We start from the raw sequence: 25,006 nt of genomic DNA on the forward strand, positions 1-25,006 counted from the left end.
AGCTCAAACTTATTTTGTATGTCCTTTTTTTTTTTTTCGGATTGTTATAATACTGATGCCACAATATTTCAAAGGACTTTTTAGATTAAAAATAGACTTTGTATAAAGCTAAATTCCATCTACATATTATTTAATCTAAGATAATCAATTCTGATATTTTACTATCATATCAGTGAATCAGATCATCTTATGATGAATATTACATCACCAATGTATGACCAAAATCATCTGATATGTTCTCCTGCATTTACTGCTTTAACAAATGTGTATCAAATACACAGTTAAAGCAGCCAGAGAAAAACAAAAGTTATAAACTCAAGGGTCATGAGCCCAACTAAAGCAGACACTGATCTCAATCATGGTGACATCAAATTTATTTTAAAGTTTTTTACACTTTATTTAAATTAGCATATTTTACTTTCATTTTATGGTTTTTGTTTGGCAGCCGCAGCTGCCAGTCATTTGACCCTTTTTTTACGATTTTCTTACAATGAAGGTATTTGATCATAATAATGCAGGAAATACCTGTGAAATAACAGTGTTTTTTCAGTTTATTTAAATTAGAATATTTGACTTTATTTTTATGGTTTTTGTTTGGCAGCCGCAGCTGACAGTCATTTGACCCTTTTTTTATGATTTTTTTTACAATGAAGGTATATGATCGTGATTATTCAGGAAATGCCTGTAAAATAACAGTGTTTTTCAGTTTATTTAATTTAGGATGTTTTACAGTTTTTGGGAGGGCTGACAGTCATTTGACCATTTTATCATTTAACTGTTTTGTTACTGTTAAATTACAGATTATATTTGTAATTTTACATACATTTATATGTAAATTAAGAAAACAGCAAAAATACTGTATTAAAAATACAATCAATTTTCTGTATAAAAAAATGTGAATTACTAGAATTTGTCATTAATGTCACAATACCTAAAATAACAGCTGAATTTTTATTTTACAGACATTATTTGTAATTTTACAGTGTTTTGAGTACAATTTAAAATTAAAGAAAATGATCGTCAAAAAATCACAGTTATTTTCTGTAAAATTAGGATTTTTTTTTACAGTGTATGGCACTATTTGAGGGAACAGCCATTTGGGTGTCCAAAACCATTGTGGACGATATTGAGTGCACTTATTCATTCTCACATTCAATCCCACTACTGGAACTGTGTTCTAGAAATAAATGTGATATTGATATGAGGGTAGGAAGGCAGGCATAGATTCAGAGGCATAAGGTACTGTAAGTATTACACACAACAATGCAACAATAATAAAACAATGCATTGACATTTACTTTTGATACTTAAGTACTTTTAAAAACAAGTACTTCTGTACTTTTACTTAAGTAAAAATCAGTCTTTACAACTTTTACATGTAAAGGAGTAATATTTGACCAGTAGTATCTGTACTTTCACTCAAGTAAGGAAGTTGTGTACTTTGTCCACCTCTGAAAACATCTGTTCATAATATGTGATTACACAATTCCAATACGAACAGCACCGGGAGGCGTCTGGAATAACTCTGCATTGATCAATCTGCATTTTTAAGACAGCTAATTATACAGTAGGCTCATATTCAAAATGTCCTCCTTGTATAACGCCAACGACTGCACAAATGGGCTTCCTTTGTGAAATATAGCAGACCACCGTTTTAAATAACAGTTTTAAAAAGATAGATAGATAGATAGATAGATAGATAGATAGATAGATAGATAGATAGACTCGTACTGACTCTTATTCTGCCTGACAGAAAGAAAAGCTCGTAGCTTACTGAAGGCGGAGCGTTTTGACCAATCAGATGTAAGGGGCGTTTCAGCGCCGCCCACGTGTGCAAATGAAATATCGAACCCATAAACCGATTTGTAAACCACAAACGAAAAATGAAAAATCGAGCTGGTTTTCATTTCTCATTATTCCATTCCAAACAGGAAATGAAATGATCAAAACGTACACGGACCGTCATAGCGCCCCCTACCATATAACAGTGAAAACATGGATAGCTGGAAAATTCAGTCAATGGTGGGGAAGAGTAGCCTGACATCGTCATACTCAGATTCTAGTCAGAAAGAATGTGAGTCTGATACTGCTCCATTGAGCTTTGATTATGGGGCGTGTTTCAACCTAACCAGGAAGGAAAATGCCTCTGCACTCAATTGGATAGACCTACAACCAATCAGAGAAACGGAGTAAGTGGCGTATGTTCTTCATTCATCTTTCCGATCGACAAATGCCTTGATCGCGGTTCTCTGTTCCTCTTTTAAAATTAATGCGCTGTCGATATCTTCTATAACAGACGCGATGGCGGAATCTACCCATGATGTTTCATAAACAAAGTTCGGGAGGAGCACGTTCAGATAATCAATCCAATCAACTTGTCATCAAACAATTACCATGTTTATCCTAACAGCATGAGAGGAAGCATATATTTATTCACTCTGTCAACTCACCTAACATTCCTTGACAGTGTTCAGCATCCCTCCACTTACTCTCAGCTTGTTCTTCCACAGCCAGGAATACGGGGGGAGTACTTTGGGTTCGGGCTGAATACACTGAAAAAAATGATTCATTGACTTAGTTGAATTTACTAAAAAAAAAAATGTTAATTGGTTCCACATCTACGGAAGCGTATTGCATTCACTTGATGAAAAATAATCTACTCTGTTTTTCTGAATTAACGAGTTAATTATCTCAGAATTACGAGATAATTTTTCATGAATAAAAGTTTTTGCTCTGTTTTTCTGAATTAACGAGTTAATTATCTCAGAATTACAAGATAATTTTTCATGAAAAAAAAGTTTTTGCTCTGTTTTTTCTGAATTAATGACTTAATTATCTCAAAATTATGAGATAATTTTTCATGAATAAAAGTTTTTGCTCTGTTTTTCTGAATTATTGAGTTAATTATCTCATAATAATAAAGTTAATTTATCTCATAATTTTGAGATAATTAAGTCATTAATTCAGAAAAACAGAGCAAAAACTTTTTTTTCATGAAAAATTATCTCGTAATTCTGAGATAATTAACTCGTTAATTCAGAAAAACTGAGTAGATTTTTTTTCCTCAAGAGAATGCAATACACTTCCATACACATCATTGATTTTAGCTACATTTAAACAAATGCATGAAGTTGAACTAAGTTCAACTTGATGCATTTCTTTAAATGTAGCTAAAATCAATGATGTGGAACCAATTAACATAATTTTTTTTAGTAAATTCAACTAAGTCAATGAATTATTTTTTTTCAGTGTACCGAGCCAGAGCCTCTCCTCGGACAGCACGCCAAATATGCATTTATTCTATCTGACTTATTTGTAAGTGTGAAATCTCAATTCTCCAGCAGCAGTCATCTTGAGGTACTTGGGTATGTGGTCCAAATCCGATACGTATCTGATCTTTTGCAATGCGACTTCAGTCTGAACGGCCAGGTCGCATGTATCCGACCCGCACGTCATTGATACGCGACAAACGTCATAATTCTGCGTTGAAGTAGGCTGGAATGAGAAGATAAACAACAACTATGGCAGACGATGCTGAGACCAGTCAATGGAAGGGAAGCAAGGTTTCTGATTTAATTAATATTTGGGGGGACAGCTCTATTCAGGCCAAACTCATGGGCTCTTATCGGAACCGGGCGGTTTATGAAAACATTTCCAGCGAAATGGCCGAGCATGGTTACAGACGATCCTGGCTCCAATGCCAGCGAAAAATAAAAAGCCTCCGAGCCAAATACAAGGAAGTTAAAGACTGGAACAAACGAAGTGGCCGTCAACATATCACCTGTCCATTTTACGAAGAGCTGGACCGACTTTTGGGGGATAAGCCCAGCGTTCAGCCACTAGAATTGTTGGACAGCTGCTTTGCCCAAGAGGAGCCCGAGGAGAAGAGCCCAGGTCCCACAGCTGTCGCGGCCAGCCCAGCTAGTAGCTCTTGCGGTGATACAGGTGGGTTATTTGCACATGCACTGTTAGACCTTACCGGGTTTTTTTACAGTAAAATACTGGCAACACTGTTGCCAGTAAAATACTGTTAATTGTACAGTTCTTTACTGTAATCTAGTTTGTTTCTGTAAAAATGCACTAAATTATAGTTAACTAATTACACTTGCAGAAACCGACTGCCTTAAATTGACCAACTGTCATTTAAATGTATCAACTAAAATTTATAATGCATTAATAATGTGAGCAAAGTATTACTGTGAACTTCTTTCATTTGAGACCAATAAAAAACTATTGTACATAAAAAGATTTCCACTGGATCAGCAACTACACAGTCACCGCCTGTTAAATAAAGCAACATGCAGCAAATCACCAATGTTTGTAGATCTTCTCCTGGACTGAAGCACAGGCTCTACTCTTCAGCACAATGGTGACCCAAAAAAATAATTTTACAGTAAACTACTGGCAACAGTTGTTGTGGGTGTGTCTTTTTTATCTTACACAGTTAACCCTTTCAACCCCACAGGAAATTCACACTACAAAGAGTAAAAAGTAACAATGCAGTGAGATAATTAAGGGAATATGTAAGTGATTGTAAGCAGAATCACTGAAGAAAAGAGAAACACAAGAACAGAAAATAGAGAAACACAATAACTACGACTGACTTCCAGCCATTACACATTATTACACTTATTATTAACCAGTATGACTTTATTTCTGTCATACAGAATTTTATATTGAGATGTTTAATTGAAAATGTTTGGTTTGAAGTTACCGTTATAGAGATCAGTGCTTGCTTTAGTTGGGATGCTGATGCTAAAACATTAGTTTTTCTTTTGCTGCTTGAGCTGTGTTTTTGCAAGTCACACTTGTGCACACACAGTTTATGAATGACTGCAGTTATAATGATTATGATGACAAAATATTGCCTGTTCATTCACTAAGGAATTAATTCTTATTCATTCAGAGTTTAATCCTCAGTCAAAAGTGTTACATTACCACCACTGTGAAAATGCAGCAATAAGATACAATGACTCTTTTTTTTTAACACATCATGCATAACCAGAGAAACAGAGCTACACTGTGTTTTAGAAACACCGAGATATCACAATTTAGCACATGAATCTCAACAATGGTGGCAATATTTCTTTATTATTATTATTATTATTATTATTCATGCAGCAGTGCATGCTGGGAGTTTTATATTATCCTGGAACCCAGCATGCATTGCGACATGAAACTTTTCACCATTGTTGAGATTCATATGCTGATTGTTGATATCTGTGTATGTCTGAGCCAAGCAGGAGCAAAATAAAATTGAATGCACTATATGATTACAATATTCTTCAGAAGACCTGATTACAGAAATATTGATTACATTTAGTAGATTCACAGATATATGCTAAAGATGAGATAACTATAATTTCAATGACTATATACAGTAAAAAACTGAAAATCAGGCATGTCCAGGATGATTGTGACAGCATCACTAAAAAATAAAAACATCTGATCAACTTCCTCTTGACTTTTTCTTGCCATAACAAATGTGTTTTATAAACTCACTGTTACAGCAGCCAGAGAGAGATGAAAGGTAAGAAGTCCAGGGACAAGAGACCAACTAAAGCAAATACTGATCTCCATCATGGTGACAACAAATTTTATTATTAACTAAATCTCTGTTAATTCTCAACAAGAACTTTTGTACATGTATGAAAGAAATAATCGTAAACTGGTTTGTAAACTGGTTTCACACTCAGTGTGGCTGGACGTCAGTTGTAGTTCTTGTGTTTCTCTTTTTTCTGTTCTTGTTTCTCTGTCCTTCAGTGATTCTGCTTATCAGGTGTTCATCAGTTTCTCAATTCACTCACTTCTTTTCATTCAAGTGGACTATATTAGTGAACTAATGTAGGGAATAGTGAATGAGGGTATAGGGTGTGATTGTGAAAACAGCCTCTGAGTATTGACTTTGAGCACTGTTAATTCACAGTATATTCCTGTAGGCTACTTTTATTTTCTACGGTATATTACTGTTTTAATGGAAAATGGTATAATATTGTCAGAATTTTACAGCAAGGGTTAACAGTGTGGCCTATAGCTACCTGTGACTTAACTTTATAACATTGAAATACGATGTGTGACAGTTTGTTAAATGCATACACAGGTGATGAGACCCTTGTAGCTCTTTCGCCTTCTGCCTCTACCTCCGAAGAAAGTTCTGCAGCAAGTGAAGATACATCTGTGAACAGCCATGCATCTTCCACACCCACTGCTTGTAAGAAAGTTCTTGGCTGTATTTTGATCGTTTTCCAACTCAATTAACCTCTTAAACCCCACCTGAACCGAGCACATTTTCTACAGTTTGTCATTACCCAAATCTAAAAGCTTCTTGGAAAAAAAAGCAACGAAAATGTTACGAAAATGCAACAAAAAAGTGACAAAAACATGACAAAAAAGTGATGAAAACGTGACAAAAAAGAAATAAAAAATATGATGAAAGCGCAACAAAAAATTGACAGAAGAGTGATCATAAAAAACAGTCAAAAAGTGACGGCAACACGACAATGTGAGATCAATTTTGTAGCTTTCAAATGAGGCGTTAGCCTGGTCTGTAGGCTGTAAGCTTTTAGATTTGGGTAAAGCCCAAGAAAATGCACTCGGTTAAGGCGGAAGTTAAGAGGTTAATATAAGTCTTGGCAACCTTCGACCTAAAACATGTGATATGAAATTAATTTGTTTGAATTGAACGTTGAACTGGCTTCCACTCCTGAACAGCTTAGTATTGTTTATAAATGGCCATAAATAATCATCATTATTACTAGATATAAACTGGAATGCTTGGCGCTTTTACTGTTATACTAATAAAAAAATAAAAAAGAAACATTGTAATCCTTATTTTGATCTGTTCTTTTTTTCTTTTTACAGATACTACTGCCAAGAAGAGAAAAAGAAAATCAAAGATGGAGGCAACGCTGGAGGTGTTTGCTGACAAGATTACCAGTGCCCTTAAAGATGACGACACAGAGCTTTTGTTGAAGATGCAAGCAGCTCAGCATGAGCATGATCGTAAAATGTTCGCCATGATATCTCTGTTTATGGAGAGATCAACCCAGCCTCCACAGCCACCTTTCTACCAGGCACCAGTTCAGCCTTCTCAGCTTTACAACCCAATTCATCCTCCTACTCATCATTCCTCACGGTTTCCTGTGGCTTCCTCTCCATCTCCCACCCAGCCCCTGCCCTTTTTTCAAGATTTAAATCAACCACTGCCCTTCAATAATACTCATCCACATCCCCGTCTCACTCAGTCATTTTTCCAGGCACCGGCAAATTCTCAGGGTCAACAGCATAGATATCATATAAAGGCTAGATGTCTTAAGGCGGAGTCACTTCCGGCATCACCGTTCGGCCATCTTGTCACAGTGAAGCTGGGAATTAAGGTGAGTGATCAGCATGCACACAAATCCTCTTATCTCGCTGAAATCTTGACGGATTTACAAACGGTTTGGTTTCTTACAAACGTCATCAACATTTTTTTTTGGGATATTTTATACTTGTATTATTGTGGCCTGAATCACTTATCTTTTTCAGTGTCTAATGCTTTGATTATTTGAGTTATGTGATTTTGTTTTATTTATTATAGTAGCTGTGTGACTTGACAGCATCATGCTGCTTTATGCTGCAGTGCATGCTGGGTACCACCAATCAAAACTCACCCATATCTCCCAGCATGCATTGCAGCATTAATAAATTATGCATCTGGATGTTTTGTAGCTTTTGTCACCATTGTTGAAATTCATATGCTGTTTCTTGATGTCTGTGTGAGTCTAAGTAATGCCATAGATGAAAGGTTTTTGTGCACTATTTAAAAAAAAAAAGTATATTGTTTGATAAACAACACTGCTAGATTTCATGCTGTAATATCAAATGGCTTCTGTTATGAATAAAATAATATTAAAAAAACACAAGTCCTATATAATCAAAGCATTAAACACTGAACAAGATCAGCGAATCAGGCAATTACATGATGATGACTTTGTCATCATCATCAATAAACAGCCAACATCACCTGATCTCTTTTTCTCTTGGCTTTTTTGCTGCAACAAATGTGTTTCATAAATACACAATTATAGCAGCCAGAGAAAAATTTATATTAAAGAGTCAAGGGTCAAGAGCCCAACTAAAGCAAACGCTAACCACCATCATGGTGACTTTAAAATACAACTATTGATTTCATTAAAACTAGAAATTAAATAAAGTCAGTCTGGTTAGTAATAAGTGAAGCTGGTAATGCTGTTTGTGGAGTTGTTTAATCCTCCTCTGCTGAGATCTTCACAGATTTAAAGGAGAACTCCGGTCAATTTTAACATTGAGCTCATTTTTTTGTAAATTTGGAGTGCTGTCAATACAGAGAACAACGACAAAAATCGGTGTTGCCTACACCGTGTTATCCTCTTTTTATAGGTATCATATCATAGGTAACTAAACCTATGCGCGTGAACTCGACAATCGACGACTTTGGACTTTGACCGAAAACAGGATGTAAATACAGGTATGAGCGCTGGGTGAAATAACATCATTTTTATTCATATCTTTCACATCTACTGCAGTCAGATTCACCCGTGTTCACTCTGAAGGAATCACTCACAATGGCTGGGCACTTGTAATGACACATCAAGGATGTTAAGAGGCTAAAAGCAGGTTTAAAACTTGCCCCATTGAAGTCAACAGGGTGTAAATTTTAAAAAGAGTATAACACGGTGTAGGCAACAACGATTTTTGTCGTTGTTCTCTGTATTGACAGCACTCCAAATTTACAAAAAAATGAGCTCAATGTTAAAATTGACCGGAGTTCTCCTTTAATGTCTTCTTTTCTCTTCAGTTGATTTCATCTAAGGCTGTGTCTGAAGTCAGTTGTAGTTCTTGTGTTTCTCTTTCCTTCAGTGATTCTGCTTGTTAACAGCAGGTGTTCATAATTAATGCTCAATCACCACTTAATTATCTCATTAACTTCAACACTGCTTTAACTCTGTAGTGTGCACACATATGAACACTGAGCAGTGTTAATTTAACATGGGCGTTTTTCTGTGTACTGTTACATAAATCTTACCCGTTTCATTTACATATGACTGGCAAATATGAATCACATTCAGTTTATTAATACAATTACATAAATCTTATCTGTTTCATTTATGTATGACTTAAAAATATGAACCACATTCAGATTGTTGATTGGTTTATGTTAAAACTATGTAATCCAAATGGATGGAAATTTTATATGCAATTCAAATACATAAATCTTATGTTTAGACACAAAACATTTTTTGAGTGCACTATAAACATAAACTACGATTAAACGCAACCTACGCAGGTTAAAAAATAGAGTATTACATTAATAAAAATGTGTCAAAAAAATGCAAATATATGTACAGATAAATATTGAGGTCAAAAAGTACGAATGTTGAACGATATAATAATTATTGTGACAGCCCAGTTTGTGGCTCAACGTTGGCTAACAAAAAGCTAAGTCAGTGCTTCTCTGACTCCTGCTGGCTGCCAGAGGTGGACAGAGTACACAGCTTCATTACTTGAGTAAAAGTACAGATACCCCTTGCTAAATTTTACTCAAGTACAAGTAAAAGTACTACAGTCAGATGTCTACTTAAGTAAAAGTACTGAAGTACTTGTTTTTAAAAGTACTTGAGTATCAAGAGTACAAGAGTACATTTTCTAAATATTGCATTACTACTGCCACAGTGTTTACATTTATGTAAACTGGGGGGGAATTCCCCCCTTACTTGGGTCACATGGGGGGGATCTAAAGATTATGGGGGGGGGGGGGGGGTAACTTTTGATGCATCGGTCTAATTTAATCATCTTCATTTATTAATATCTACAGATTTGTATGCATGAATTGTGCATGTCCAGTTCTCAAAACAGTTAATAACAAAACAAACAAAAAAACGTTATACAAAATACACCATGCTCTTCTTCAAATTGACATTAAGACCTCTGTTTAAACTAGGCCTAGGCTATATATTAATGTCTCTCTATTTCAGTGTTGTTAGGAATATAGCAATAAAACCCTCGGACACGGACAAGTTCTTCTTTAGCCTCTTTCTCTCTTTATTAACTCTTTCTCTTCCGCTCTCCTCTCTGTCTCCCCATCATAATAAAAGTCCTCACAACAACATCCACTTTAACACAATATATACTGCTGAATTAACATTTAAATATTCAAATATAACATCAGCATTCATATTTTAATATAATGTGCAACACTTTTATCTGTTCTCAAGCAAGTGGTGGCTGAATCATGTAGAGTAAGTGGACTTTTTGTCTAACTTTTTTAGAAGGACAGCCGTCCTTCGGATGAGACGTAAAACCAAGGTCCTGACTCTCTGTGGTCATTAAAAATCCCATGGCATTTCTCGTAAGGAGTAGGGGTGTAACCCTGGTGTCCTGGCCACATTCCACCAATTGTCCCTTACCAATCATGGCTTCCTAATAATCCCCTTTCATTGAATTGGCTCTATCACTCTCTCTCCTCTCTCCTCTCTCCACCTATAGCTGGTGTGTGGTGAGCGCACTGGCGCCGTTGTACTGTGGCTGCCGTCACATCATCCAAGCGGATGCTGCACACTGGTGGTGGTTGAGGAGAGATCCCTGATATGATTGTAAAGCGCTATTTTGGGTGTACAGTAGTACATATGAAAGCGCTATATAAATGCCTCATTCTCTTCTTTTCTTTTTACAATCCAAGGGAAGAAAGTGCAACCCCACATAGCAACATTGTGTCGGCCCAGATCCGTCCCACATCTGGCACATGTGGAAAGATGATCCGGCCCACATGCAGTGTGGAATGAAGGCCATTGGGCGGACCACTCCTGTTTGCCAAATCTGGGCCACAAGCAGGCCATAGCAATGCCACATGTCAGCCAAGAGCAAATAAATAAACCAGAACTGGACCTTATCTGAGCCACAAAATCTGTGTATATTAAATATGAAGTCATATCAGCCTTAATAAGCCTGTTAACAAAAATAATCACTGAAAGAAAGAAGAGAAAGAAGAGAACAGAAAAAAAGAGACGAGCAGAAACACAAGAACTACAACTGACTTCAGACACAGCCTCAGATGAAATCAACTGAAGAGAAAAGAAGACATTAAATCTGTGAAGATCTCAGCAGAGGAGGATTAAACAACTCCACAAACAGCATTACCAGCTTCACTTATTACTAACCAGACTGACTTTATTTCTGTCAGACGTCTACAGAAGTTTTATTGAGAATTAACAGAGGTTTAACTCTAATGTGTTTCATTTGAAGTCACCATTACAGTGATTAGTGTTTCCATTAGTTGGGTTCTTAACTCTTATTCTAACTATTGTCTTTTTTGGCCGCTGTGACAGTGTGTTTGTCAAACACATTTGCAGCAGCAAAGAAAGCTAAAGTGAAATGAGATCAGGTGATGATGGTTACCTGGTGATGGTTTTATAATCATCATGAAATAGACTGAATCACTGAGGTAATTTGAATCTAACAATTGTGTTGTACCATTAATATATTCACATCACAAACCCTGCGTTACTGCAGCGTGAGGTCCAGCAATATTATAACAATCAGTTAGAAGATTTTAACCTTGTTTTTACCTTCAGCATCAGCCTATCCCATCATTATATGATACAGTGAGTTTCTGCACGCTGCTCTTTATGTAGCGCCGCCACAAATGGGAAGCACACAAAGGTACATAGGGCTACAATATGCTCTAAATGTGCAGTCTTTACAGATCCTGAGCACATGCTAAATTTGCGAATCAACATGTTAGCTTGTGCATAGATCATACGACGCTGTCTGTAAATGTCCCAATCATCAGAAAGGTCATCAGTTATATAATGTCCTAACCAAGGTTATTATAGTTTTGCTTTTTTAAATTAGTTTTTATTTTAATATCGTTTTCAATTTTGCTTTAAATTTAAGTTTAGTTTTAGTTAGTTTCATTAATGGTTTTGTTAGTTTAAGTTTAGTTTTTATTTTGCAAACACATTTCTATTTAGTTTTTATTTTATTTAGTTTCAGTTTTAGTTTTAGTAATTATAGTTTAGCAGAGCAAACAGAACACTTCCAGGGTAGACCAAAGCGAGACGCAGAGTGACGCTTTTTTCAGAGTGACACTGGTACATACAACAAAAAAACAGCTAAATTAATCTGACAACCTGCTGTGAAGCCAGTGTGATTAAATAATGAAGTATCTATGCTGTTTGTGAATGTGTACATGTTTTTCTATCGTGGTGGGGACTTAAACCTGAATGCACACACACTCATGGGGACTTGTGTCACTGTTGGCCTAAATTAAATCACACAGAATGAGTTTTTTTGAAAATGTGTGTGATGGGTCGGTTTAGGGGTCGGGTTAGTGTGTGTGTGTGTGATGGGTCAGGTTAGTGTGTGTGTGTGTGAGTGTGTGTGTGATGGGTCGGGTTAGTGTGTGTGTGCGTGTGTGTGTGTGTGTGTGTGATGGGTTGGTTTAGGGGTAGGGTTAGTGTGTGTGTGTGCGTGTGTGATGGGTCGGTTTAGGGGTCGGGTTAGTGTGTGTGTGTGTGTGTGTGTGTGTGTGTGTGTGTGTGATGGGTCGGGTTATGTGTGTGTGTGTGTATGTGTGTGATGGGTCGGGTTAGTGTGTGTGTGTGTGTGTGTGTGATGGTCGGTTTAGGGGTCGGGTTAGTGTGTGTGTGATGGGTCGGGTTAGTGTGTGTGTGTGCGTGTGTGTGATGGGTAGGTTTAGGAGTCGGGTTTGTGTGTGTGTGTGTGTGTGATGGGTCGGGTTATGTGTGTGTGCGTGTGTGTGTGTGATGGGTCGGGTTATGTGTGTGTGTGTGTGTGTGATGGGTCGGGTTATGTGTGTGTGTGTGTGTGTGTGTGTGTGATGGGTCGGGTTTGTGTGTGTGTGCGTGTGCGATGGGTATGTTTAGGGGTCGGTTTAGTGTAAGGAGACAGAATATACAGTTTGTACAATATAATAGCCTAACCATTACGTCTATGGAGAATCCCAACAAAGATAGTGGACCAGAGAGAGAGAGAGAGAGAGAGTGAGAGAGAGTGAGAGAGTGTGTGTTTGTGTGTGTGGACATGTCTCCACATGGATAACAATATTATTAGCAGAAAATCTTTTGTAAAAACAAAGATAACAACAGCACCTTTCAACCTGTCAACCTTCATGAAAGCATGACATCGCCAGATTAAAGGTATTTTTGTGCTTGACGGACTTGTTTTGCTGTTGCACCCGCGTCTCGCACGCAAATGAAAGGACATTCTAAAAACGCTTCGCTCAAGTTAAAAGTTCAACTTGCGTCTCATTACCTTGAGTTATTATTTCCCATTCCACTGCCACAGACGCATCCTTTATGAACAGCCGCTTAGGACTAGAGATGTGTTCGTTGGTCCTTCATTGAGCACGTCACAGGACAGCGGTTAATCGCCTCAGCAACTTCACGCGTGTGAAGCGCAATACAGGCATTTCCCTAAACAGCCACAGGTCAGACTTTCCACCAAAGTAAAGAGCTTATTAAATACGAAAACGATTATTTATTTTTGCTAATTATTATTTTATTTCAGTTAGTTTTTCAGTAACTGTTGTTAGTTTCGTTTAGTTTTAGTTTTTCATTTATTATGAATTTCTAATTTTATTTCAGTTTACGAAAATGTTTTTTGACCAATAGTTTTAGTCTTAGTTTCAGTTTTCGTTTACGAAAATAACCTTGGTCCTAACTAAATATTTCTCCTCATCACATACTTTAAGGACAATATCAGACAGAGAGAAATCAGGAAATTACAGTTTCATGTCTTCCCTACGCCAAACAATCATAATATTATCTTCTTTGCATTATATTTAATGTCAAAGTCTGAGCCACATTGAGAGCAGACCCTCAGTAACTGTTGAAGGCCGGCACTATATGGACAGAAAAATCACCAAATTAACATTGTTAAAACTTTCCCCAAAACAAGTATGACTTGTTTAGAGCCAGATTTCGACCAACTTCAATCTTGAAGATGCTTTGTATCCTGTGTATTTGAATGTGTGTGTGTGTGTGTGTGTGTGTGTGTGTGTGTGTGTGCGCTAGTATTCCTTTTACACTGCAGTATTGGCACCCTGGGGAGACTAAATAACTTGTACTCCAGAACTTGTAATCCACGAAACGCAGTCCTGTGACCCAGGAGAGTCACTTCGTACCGAACGCTGGTCCAGGTGTCAGCTGTATAACCTTTAATGCTTTATCAGTCCTAAATGTATTTCTTAGCCAATCAGAATCATTCAACCTGAAATAATGACTTAGCTTCATTATTGTGTGAGAGTATTATTGTGTGAAACTGGGAATGTACGGCAGAACGACCTACAAACTCCTGTCTGAGTATTGAAGCTGATTCTGCTGATGAAACTGCAAACTTTCTTCAGGAAAACTTTCATCAACTGACTGCACTTCTGACTCCTGGTCTTCATTCATCATATCTGGTCTGGTCTTTAACTGTAAATTCCTCTCCTTCAACAAGACAACAATAGGAAAAAAACTAAAGAAAAATTATGATATTTTTCTTTGTTGAAGAATGAAGATGAATGATAGTGATTTACAGGTGAGGCTCATCGAGGTTGATGTCCGACGCAGGAGATGTGACCTCTGGTGGCAGTTTGAGGGATTGTTAGGGACAGGCGATTACAAACTTTTTTATTTTGATCCGATAATACTTTTTCTTGCAGGTTTAACAATGCCAATGTCAAAACCAGTTATTTCTTAAATTGGTATGTGATTTTCTAAATTATTTGTAAAAAAAAAAAAAAAAAAGACTTCAAGGCATATCACACCAACAAACTCCAGCTAAATGTCAGGGGTGTTTTGGAGCAAATGTGAAAAAAGTATTGAAAACAAATAAAAGTGATGCAGAAACCCATGTTTTGTCATTAACAATTTTAATATTGATATTTTTTAATGGAATCAATACCAAATAAGTAGCTTGTGAGAATTAATATATATCAATACTGCAGTATCTATGAGCCCTTAAGGTTTGTACAAGTATGAGATGATCACAAATAAAACTTAAAAACATTTAAAGGGAGAGTTACAGGAACACAAAAGACAGAATAACTGAAGCTGATTATATTGAGCACTTTGAGAGCAAAAAATAAATAAATAAATAAACATTTCCATTGTGAATGAATTCCATTGTCAGATTAAAATGATCGATTATGATTTAAAACCTGGAAAATGTTGTAAATTGAGAAAGCATAGATTGTTTGCCACAACTGAACATCACTTTAGGTGTTTTGACTTAATTTGAACATATATTTAGACAATAACAATTCACCAGCTTTTAACTTTCATTTAATTCCACTGTTACATCATGTTTCTTAAACTATACAGAAATTAATCTCTTGTGACTCATCACTGATGATCTCTGTCAATCATCAGTGGCTCCGCCCACAGAGCTCAGGATTGGTTCATTTGTGCTCCGCCTCTCACTGCAGAATCTTCCTGTTGATCTGAACAAACAATAAGATGAAGAAAGACTGACTGAAGTTCATCAACAACATTATAAAACCTTTCACAAGATACATAAAACAATCACACTATACTGAAGAGAGTTTTATTGATTATATTGAGAAGAGCTGCAGGTTCTGACACTTACTGATGGATTCTCATGTTTAGAAAAGCTCTGAGGATCAAGAGTCTTCAGGAGGTCTGCGATCAACGGTCTGTGTGAAAGAGAGCAAGAGATCGGTCATGTGATCATCAGTGATGGAGTATCTGACTTTGACGTCTCACTTACGTGTGTCGTACAGGTCAGAGGTCATGGACTTGAGCTCAAGAGCTGTACACAGCAAAATCCCCAGAGTTAAATTAACTCTGTTCAGAGAACATTTGGTCCCTCTCTAAAGAGAGTTAAAATAACTCTGAATCAGAGTTAAAGTTAATGAGATACTTAAGTGATTAATTAAGTGATGATTGGGCATTAATGATGAACACCTGCTGTTAACAAGTTCTCAGCAGAGGAGGATTCAACAACTCCATAAACAGCATTACCAGCTTCACTTATTACTAACCAGGGGTGCGTTTCCCGAAAGCATCGTTGGCCAACTATGGTCGCAAGTTCATCGCAATGTCCATTGAACTCTATTGGTAACGACGAACTTGCGACCATAGTTGGCCAACGATGCTTTCGGGAAACGCACCCCAGACTGACTTTATTTCTGTCAGACGTCTACAGAAGGTCTTATTGAGAATCAACAGAGGTTTAGATGTTGACGATTTATTGAAAATGTATGATCACCATTATAGTGATGAGTGTTTCCTTCAGTTGGGCAGTTTGACTCTTCTTGCAAGTTTGTGGGTTTTGTAACAACTTTTACCAAAACACGTAATTTGTTACAAAGAAAGCCAAAAAAAAGATGATCGGGTGATATAGTGTTTAACAGCAGATAGTAAAAAAAATGCACTTATATCATCACTGTCCAAAAGTGGTCATTTGATGTTAATAGGTTATATTCACTAACAATACTCTCTTGCCACAGATTGGACATTTTGATTTTTTAAAATACATAATGGGGGATTTTTTTTTTTTTTTTAAACAAAGACATCAATAATCAGCTTATGAATCTCAACAATGGTGACATGCTTCATGCTGCAATGCATGCTGGGAGCCACAATAGTATAAAACTCATGGCTCCCAGGATGCATTGCGGCATGAAGCATGTCACCATTGTTGAGATTCATATGCTGATTCTTGATGTCTGTGTCTTAGAAAGAAAATATTCCCCTATTATGTATTTAAAAAATTCAAAATGTCCAATCTGTGGCAAGAGAGTATTGTTAGTGAACATAATCTATTAACATCAAATTACCACTTTTGGACAGTGATGATATAAGTGCATCATTCTACTTTTTGTTGTTGAAAACTAGATCACCTGAACATCTTTGCATCTGGCATTCTTTGCAACAAATTACATGTTTTGGTAAAAACTGTTACAAAAACCACAAACACTCAAAAAAATAAGCTAGAGTCAAACTGCCCAACTAAAGGAAACACTCATCACGATAATGGTGATCATACATTTTCAATAAATCGTCAACAGCTAAACCTTAATTCTCAATACGAACTTCTGTAAACGTATGACAGAAATAAAGTCAGTCTGGTTAGTAATAAGTGAAGCTGGTAATGCTGTTTGTGGAGTTGTTGAATCCTCCTCTGCTGAGAACTTGTTAACAGCAGGTGTTCATCATTAATGCCTAATCATCACTTAATTAATCACTTAAGTATCTCATTAACTTTAACTCTGATTCAGAGTTATTTTAACTCTCTGTAGAGAGGGACCAAATGTTCTCTGAACAGAGTTAATTTAACTCTGGGGATTTTGCTGTGTATGTAGCTGTGTCCCAATGTGAAGACTGCATCCTTCGAAGGCTGCGGACTTCAAACGATGCAGCCTATGCGTCCTCCGAACGGCACACCATGTAGCCTTCATAGGATTTCCTAATTGCGCAGCCAGGTGTTCCCGATTACCGCTCCAGGCGCCAAGCAACGGTGCGAGTGTATGCTGCCATGCTGATAATTCATTTGATATAATTGAGTAAACAGCTATGGAGCCAGAATTGGCTATTGTCATTTTTATGTTTTATATTTTACTGGAGGACATGGAATTAAGGATGTTTCAGGTCATGTACTTTCAGCTTAGCCGAAGATTCAAATGTTCATTTATAGGCCTATCTTACCTTGATGCGATTTTGTAGGCTAGTGTATTCTTTTTTATTATGCACATAAATGGACCTTGGTAAATATATTTACACAGGATTTCAACCCTATTTGAATATAAAACTCAGTTGAATATAAAAAGTCCAGTGCGAATGTTACTCCCGCTCGTCATCGGCAGCTGTCAGTCACTGTTGCTAGGCGACAAGAACAATCGTCCGTAGGCTAGACCAGTCCGAGCGCTTCAGATGCGCCCTTTGAAATGGGACGGAGCTGTAGTTAGCAACAATTTGTTAATATTGTGACAATAGGCCTACATTTACTTTAATTTTCAAAATAACCAGTGGTGGTATGTAAGGAACTACATCGTTAATACTCAAAGTGATTTTCCCACACAGGACAGCAACACTACAAAATTATGTTATTTTACAATATGATGCATTGTTTTACAATAAACTACACAAAAGTATATAGTTTAAATGTATCAACCTTGAAAATATTCAGAAGTAAAATGCAACATGTGCAGTAATATAAAAGCAGAACCATCATAAAAACCCTGACAAGGTTTTTTTCCTCCAGAATTCCTTTACTTTTACTCTTGATACCTTAAGTACATTAGAGTATGCAAGATAATTTTGCTTAACTAAGGTTTGAAATATATGACTAGTAGTTTTTCCCCAATGCGGTATTAGTGGTTATTAAAAGTACTTTAGTGTAATAAAGTATCTCAATATTTATTCCATGAGTCAGCCCTGCAAACCTGTTGGTAGACAACTTAGTGGATAGTGAAAATATGCAGTCAAACACTCTGGAGAGCATCCCAGATGATGTCCCACCAGCAGGAGGCCTTACCAGGGTCTCTATTGTGGAGCCCATCCCGGTCCAGCAGCACACCAGGGTCTCCCACTCAGCTGAATAAAAGTCTACATCATTTTTTCTTATTTTATGTACTGTAAATTTAAATGTTTATGTTGATTTTGAGATGTTTAAAGTATGTTGTAAATAGTTGGGGGAAAAACATTATAGAAGAATTTGTTTCATGTAGAAATTATGACTGTCATTACAAAAATAAACAATGTCCAGAGCAATGAATTCTCTTTTATTTACACATTTAAAGTTGCATAATTTTTTTTTTCCTTTTAAAAAATATAAGTGAAAAAAGTTAAAGAAAAGTGCTCTCTTGTGCTCTCCTCGCCTCTGCAGTCCCATGTCTTCTCTAATCAAGTCCAAAAACTCGTCCTTTCTGTCTCGCCTTCATCGTGGTGCTGGTGCGGGTGCTGCTGCTGCCCCTGGCTCCTCCTCTTCTTGGTCACACACTGCTGAACTCGGCCCTGGTGTGTCCTCAGGGATTGAGGCAATGAGGGTGCAATGCCTCTGTCCCAACACCTCATCCATGAGGACAAACCAGGGCCAAGTTTCAGCAGTGGGTTTCCCACTCACACCCTCACCTGTCCCAGGACACGTGCAATCCTAAGGCAGAGCAAATTAACCATGGCTTGTTAACAACAGCACAATACATTTCAGCAAAGATGTGATCTCAACTTTCTTACTTTGTATTTTTAAAATCATATTCATGTTCAGAAATCATATTTATGAATACTCAAATTTGGTTAAAACCTTTGTAGACATAGCTTGCATGACAGCACTACAAAAACACATAAAAGTGAAACCCCATTGCCTTATCTACTGCTTTTCCTATTGTTGTGGGCTTTATAGGGTGAGTGATATTTCTTATTTACACAAGTTAGACAGACTAGTGCAAATATTACAATAAAATTTAATTTAATTTATTTAGTTTTTTTTATATTTTTTTTATTGCAGTTTAATAAATTGAGCTGTCTGCTCCTTGCTCCCTGAAACAATTATTAAACTATTAGCTCAAGTTTTGCCTCAGACCACCTGACAAATGAAGCCACGCAATGGTGAAGAAGGAGTTAAGGTGAAGTTTATAAGAAAGAAAAACTTGTGGCTTTTAACTCAGGTTTCACTAGCTATTTGAGTAAATGAAAACATAATACTTACATTTAAATGTGAATTGCCGTCCACCAGCGAACTCTCGGTCGTCATTTATTTATTTATTTTTTAATAAAAATGCTGTTGTCACCGCCGCGCGATGAATTATGGGGTAGGATAGTCCGCAAAGTGTCCATTTATGTATCCTTCCTTTCACGGGGAAACGAAGGGTGCATTTGGCGTCGCTTTAGCCTTCGTCGCGCCGCGATGACGCAACCGGCCTTCGAATACGGCCTTCGGAGGATGCAGAATTTAATTGGGACAGCCTAAAGATAACTTTAGGATTATAGCAATAAAACCTTGGGAACCGGACGAGTTCTTCTTTAGCTTCTTTGTCTCTTTTTTTTTTTTTTTTTTTTTTTTTTTTTTGTTGCTTTATTGTCAACAGCAGGTAGCATGTACAGTGCCATATCTCATATAACAAAAAAAAAAAAATATTTCACATGCCTCAACAAGAAGGAACAAGGGAGAAATAAAATATAATAATAATAATAATACAAAATAATAATAATAAATAATAATCATCAGTTTACAAACAGATATACATTAAACATATAACAATCCCATAGAATATTACAATGCAATTTAAATGCAGGTCAGCACCATTCATTATATTAATTTTTTTATATTATGTGAAAATGTTAAAGGAGGAGCATATATTAATTGTTTTAATTGCTTTACTATTGTTAGATTTTGACATCACATCTACATACATTTTAATCTCCTTTTCAAGCACCATAAAAAGAGGTTTGCCTTTTGTAAACTTGCATTTATGAATGTGAAATTTACATAAAAAAAAAAAAAAATATATATATATATATATATATATATATATATATACAGTATAATAATACCAACATCCTTTAAAGAGCGATCCTTGATATAATAACCCCAAATCACATGTTTATAAGATAAAGAAAATGTTTTTAAAATATTATCAGCAATGAAAACCTCCACATTATTCCAAAAATACTGGGTATATTGGCAAGACCAAAACAAATGAGAAATTGTTTCAGTGGAGCATTCACAGAAAGTTTCATTTTTTTGTAGGAATACCTTTGTAGGATAAACTCTATGAATTCATTTATATGAGATTTCCTTAACCTTATTTGTAAGGAGGAATATTTGAGGTAATGACCAAACTTGAGTCCAATTTACATTATTAAAGGAACTGTTCCAGTAGAAAATAACATAAGGCGTATAAATAATCTCTCTTAAAAACAAGGATCTAATTTTATAATGGTTAGGCTTTAACCCAGAGAAACAGATAGTGTTGACAGAGGTATGTTCAGGTCTAGGAGGACAGACAGAGAGTGTGGATGTATATACACTGCTTTTGAACAAAAGCAGTTTGTTCAATCTGTCATCAGCTAACAGTTTGTTCAATCTGTCATCAGCTAACTGACTTATTACCACTTAAGTGTCATCAACAGTTATTCCTTTTAAAGGGCTTTCTCTGATATGCAAATTTAGAAGTTCGTTAGCTATCAGAAACAGATATGGGGAGATTGAGCATCCCTGCCTGACTCCCCGATTCAGAGTAAATCTAGGAGAGGTTCCACTGCTGAGTTTGATAGAGCTATTGCAATTAGTGTAGAGCATTTTAATAGATCTACAAAAGAAGTCACCAAATCCCACCTTGCGAAGAGTCTGGAACAAAAATTCATGCTCCAGGGAATCAAAGGCTTTATAATAGTCCAAGAAGAGAATAAGAATATCATTAGAGAAAAAATCAGAATAATCTAGAATGTCTAAAACCAGACGCATATTATTAAAGAGATGCCTTTTTTTGTAGAAAGCCAGATTGAAATTCATCAATTAAATAATTCAAAACACATTTTCATCTTTTGGATAAAACCAAAGCAATAATTTTATAATCGTTATTTAGCAATGTAACTGCATGGCCACCAATTATCAATACGGGATCTTTATTTGTTTTTGAAATGAAAGTTATAAGTCCTTGACACAAAGTCGGAGGAAGCAGGACTCTTTCTACACTCTCTTTGAAGACTTCAAGCAAAAAAGGGGATAATAGTTTGCTAAATGCTTTATAAAACTCGTTAACCCGTCTGTTCCCGGAGACTTATTATTTTTCAAAGAGTTAATTGCATCAGTAATTTCTTGTAAACTAAGAGGGGCTTCACATATATTGAACTCTTCATTATTAATCTGCTTCATATTATGTAAGGACTCCAAAAACTCAGATGAGGATTGTTGACAGAAATTAGAAGCATTCAGATTACTATAAAATTCAGAACAAAAATTTGCAATAATTTCAGGGTCCTCCACAATATTATCTTTAATCCTCAATTTTTCAATATGATTATTTTTAGCTTGTTGCCCCTCAAGTCTAAAGAAATAAGCAGAGCTCTTTTCACCCTCTTCAAGCCAATTCCTTCGAGACCTAATAAAAGCTCCTTCAGCCTTTTGTTTGTAAATCTCCTCTAGCTTAAGCTTCTGTTCAGTAAGTTCTGCTTTATCGAATTCTGATCACTCTTCTACTCTTTTGGATAATGAAGTAGATATTTTAAATAGGCTACAATTTTATCCTCTTCAGCTTTCCTCTTTTTTTGCAAACTCGCTACAGTTCATCCTAATAAATATTCCGACTTCAAATTTAAGAAGTTGCCAATTGCTACAATATTTTTTTTTTCAATTTTTGTCAAAATTATTTGTTCTATGCCAGTGATTACTTCTTTATGCTGAAGTACTGATTTATTTCATTTCCAGTATCCAGACTTTTGAGTTAAATTTACAGAAGAACTAAAGGGAATACTTATTGAAATAGCCTTGTGATCCGAGAATGGAGATGGTATTGTTTCAGTAACAATATTAACTAAATCCTTATGTGGCAGGTGGAATATATATAGCTGGGCTTAGACCCAGACAAATAGCAGACTACGCCACGATGGGACTTGCACCCAAAGACGTAATGGTTTTTCGCTAACAAGGCACTCAGGTTCGTGAAAGGATCAGCCAGAGACAGTGGTCAAATACAAAAATATAATTTTATTATTATTAATTTCTCTTCTTTTACTTTTTATAAAAATGTACAACCAATGGAGCCATACACACCAGAGTCACTCCAAAAATTCAAGATTTCACAACAAACATATAGTACGAATTTCACAGCAAATAGAATGTAATTGACACCAAATCAAATAACAAACACACAATATACTCTAGTCACAATGTACACACACACACACACACACACACACACACACGAGGTGAAGCTAGGGCTGAAACTTACCAGTGGGAGGCTAGTGGCCCGAGCAATGAACATCCATAACACAACACCCCACTCACACGTGATAAATTTCACACACACGCACCACAAGGGAAATGATCACATTTGGTGAACGCACCGCCACTGCACACACCAAGGGACCCACCACCACAAGGGGCACTGCTCCCACTGGCGGTCCTCAGCACCTAGACAAAAGACAAACACGTGAAAATCAACCAAAACTACACACAACAATTGCAAAACACTGTTAAACCCAAGATGGTACTAGAGTTAAAGATATGGGTAGCAATTAAATCACAAATCAAAATACAAATTAAACAAACAAAATATCATAGCCCATCCAGCACAATGGGGCAAAAATGCCCTCTGGCGTAACGATCTTTGGTCGGGGTAGACAAAGCAAAACAAATAAATAATCAACCCAAATAAATCAGAATAATGCTCTTGTATATCAGCAGCAGACAAAAGCCTCCATACAAGAGTTTAAATAAACAAACAAAACAACACTGAGCCTATAAGATATAGACCAAAATAATTACAGTTAGTGGTGTCAGTCCATCCAACACTCCACACTTAAACCATGAAACTGGCCATATGATGCTGAATGAAACCAATTCACGGTATAACAGGAGGAACGAGATCACCAGGAAGCTGCCGATTAACGTGAGCAAACCACGGTTCCACTTATTCTAGGTCCCGGGTGAAAAAGGCAGCCGCAGTTGTTGACATGAGCATATTATATCCGCAAACAAATCGTGACATTAAAAACGTAAGCAAAGCAGCAGGCGTTCGGCGCTGATGTCGCCCACTGGCCGCTACACCCCGGCTATAAAGCCTTCCCTGAAATACAAAAAATGTCTACTTATAAACGCATCTCACCGTAACATTTATCTATTAATTATCGTAGTCACATACCTTTGCTAAACAGCATCCAGTCACGGCCCCAGGCTCTGATCACCAATAACCGGGCACAACTTTAGCTGCTAACAGGGCTACAGCAACGGGGATTCTAAAATTAAAACATTCCCTATAAGCCCCAGTCATAAAGTTAAAAGAGTGGAAACAAAGAACCAGAGCTTTTCCTACCTGTAACGCTAGGATAGAATAGATGACCAAGGCAGACCAAGACAGACATCAGACGGATAGGCCGGCAGATAGACAGGACAACAGTCGCATGTCAATGACGTAGCTTGTCAAACGAAAGGTCCCGATTTATATAGGGACTCGACCATCGCGGTTGGCTCACTGTTCACTGCCCAGCACCACTCACAGCACTGCAAATGAATTGCCATTTGGCCAGACAGCTGTAGCCTGCTACACTTAGATGTAAGCCAATAATCAATCCTGGACTGACTAGATAAAGAATTATTACTCCAAGTAAAGCATTGTTGTGTTGGGTGAGATTTTCTCCATGTATCAATTAAAGAAAATTTCTCCATAAACGTAGTTACATAATCAGGACTTAGATTTCCAGCCTGAGGAGGCCATCTATCTAACCTGTTGTCCAGGACGACATTGAAATCACCTCCAAAGATCAGATAAGAGTTAGGATATGGCTAACATACGAGTCACCCGATCACCTAATCTGTCAAAAAAGGCATTATTTCCTCTTTGTAAGTTGAAACCATATACATTAATAACAATACAGGTTGAATTTAAAATTTCAAGGACAAGTAAAATGTAGTGTCCAGACGTATCACACTCAGAACTTATTTTCCCTTTAAAACGATTTTTCAAGATACAAACCCCAGCAGAATGAGTAGTGCCGTGGGCTAACCATAAATCTAGTCCCCATTGTGACCTCCAAAAACTTACATCATGACTATCCGAAATGCACAAAAAACAAAAATCTGTATTAAAACGCTTCAAATACAAAAAAATGTACAAAAAAATCTCCTCTACAATTAAGAGAAACAATAGATAAAGATATAAACCAACAATCTATAGAAAATATAAAGTTAAACTCAGAAGATTCCTATAAAAATTATATTTTTATTTAATTATAGCAAATCTAAATCGGTTGCAACAGGTGTATACCGGGATGAGAACAGCAATCCCTTTTTAATGCAAATA

General features: G+C 36.6%; 2 protein-coding genes and 1 long non-coding RNA gene across 4 annotated transcripts in view; all 3 read right to left on the reverse strand.

Moving 5' to 3' along the window:
• The window catches only part of LOC311077773 (B-cell receptor CD22-like), a 251,511-nt gene that overhangs the window by 71,816 nt on the left and 154,689 nt on the right, over positions 1–25,006 (reverse strand). The gene's annotated exons all lie outside the window — the stretch shown is intronic.
• The window catches only part of LOC311077768 (B-cell receptor CD22-like), a 70,719-nt gene that overhangs the window by 18,808 nt on the left and 26,905 nt on the right, over positions 1–25,006 (reverse strand). The gene's annotated exons all lie outside the window — the stretch shown is intronic.
• On the reverse strand, positions 22,679–24,163 carry LOC311077779. 2 transcript variants are annotated; one of them, XR_014604988.1, is made up of 4 exons: positions 24,020–24,163; positions 23,849–23,942; positions 23,473–23,773; positions 22,679–23,118 (listed from the first exon to the last, which is right to left on the reverse strand). It is a non-coding gene; the product is annotated as an uncharacterized lncRNA (long non-coding RNA). The 2 variants fall into 2 exon arrangements; XR_014604989.1 differs by having other exon boundaries at positions 23,473–23,942.

The sequence above is a fragment of the Abramis brama genome (assembly GCF_963993115.1).
Source record: "Abramis brama genome assembly, chromosome: 2".
Lineage (NCBI taxonomy): Eukaryota > Metazoa > Chordata > Actinopteri > Cypriniformes > Leuciscidae > Abramis > Abramis brama.